The sequence below is a fragment of the Myotis davidii genome, unplaced genomic scaffold (genome assembly GCF_000327345.1).
Source record: "Myotis davidii unplaced genomic scaffold, ASM32734v1 scaffold2031, whole genome shotgun sequence".
NCBI lineage: Eukaryota > Metazoa > Chordata > Mammalia > Chiroptera > Vespertilionidae > Myotis > Myotis davidii.
In genome coordinates this window covers 25012-26460 of record NW_006282671.1, presented here as the reverse complement: position 1 = coordinate 26460, position 1449 = coordinate 25012, and positions in this window count along the sequence as shown.

The following is a 1449-nucleotide window of genomic DNA, read 5'->3' as shown; positions in this document are numbered from 1 at the left end:
CTCCTTTTTTTCTTTTTCTTTTTCTGAGATTTATTTCTCTTCTATAATTGAAACTTTGTAGCCTTGAGCAGAGACCAAAGCCAGGGCAGGGGAAAGCTTGGCCTCCTCCATTGCCGGGGGCAACCCAAGCCTCCTGCTTGCTTCAGCTCTGTGGCTGCCACCATCTTAGTTGGGTTAATTTACATACTCACTCCTGAAACCTGGTGGGTGTAGTGGAGTGGTGGAATGAAGGTTAATTTGCATCTTTCTCTTTTATTAGTGTTGACTAGAGGCCAGTGCACAAATTTGTGCATGGGTGGGGTCCGCTGGCCTGCCCCAATCAGCCTGATCATGGCCAGGCTGGCTGGGGGGAGGGGCTGCAGGTGATTGGCCGGCTGGTCCTCCTTCCGATTAGGGTGAGGGGCCAATCTGAGGTAGGGCCGAGTGAGGGGAGGGGCTGCAGGAGGTTGGGCAGCTGGTCCAGCCCCGATTGGTGTATGTGGGTCTGATCTGGGGTGGGACCAGTCAGAGGGAGTGGCCATGGGTGGTTAGCCGCCTGGCTCTGCCCCTGATCAAAGTGGGGGGCCTGACCAAGGGCAGAGCAGGCTGAGAGGATGGGTTTTGGCCCAACTGGTGTGGTGGGAGTCCATCGGTGTGGGCCCAGCCCCAGGGAGGGGCTGCAGGTGGTTGGCTGGCTGGCTCCACCCTGAGTCAGGTGGTTCCCTGGCTGCAGTGGGCATTATAGTGACCAGTTGTTATGGTCACTGGCTTTTTATATATATAGATAGCATTCTTTAAAGATATACAACAAAGCAAACAGTTAAAATACAATCCACAATGTTCCGCTTCTAGTGAACATTACCAGACACACACAGAAAGAGAACATTATTGGTCTATAATGAGGAGAGAAAGAAGTCAATGGAAAAAGAAAAATAGAGAAGAAAAAATATGGAATTAATAGCTAGCAGACAAGGATGTTAAAATGCCCATGATAAATATACTCGAGGATTGGCAGGATAAAAGACATGATAAATGAATAAAATGGAAGCTATAAACATAATAAAAGACACATCTAGAAATGAAAACAGTCTTTGAAATAAAAATTTTCTTGATGGATCCATCTCCCCTATCTCCTGCAGGTAACAAAAGCCCTAATCTGCAGGGGAAGGGCATGGAATCAGAGCCCGTGATGCTGGTGGGAACCAACTGCATCTAGTGTGTGTGTGGGGGGCGAGGAGGGGGGGGGTAGGTAGGTGAGAGGGAGAAGCCCTGCCTGGCTTGTGAAGGCCATTGTGATAAGACTCAAGTGCACAGTGCCTGCCTGAGACTTAACATCAGAGAAAGACACCACCCCACAGCCCACCACCATTTAACAAGCCCCTTTTAAAATATATTTTTAAAATATATTTTGTTGATTTTTTACAGAGAGAAAGTGAGAGGAATAGAGAGTTAGAAACATCGATGAGAGAG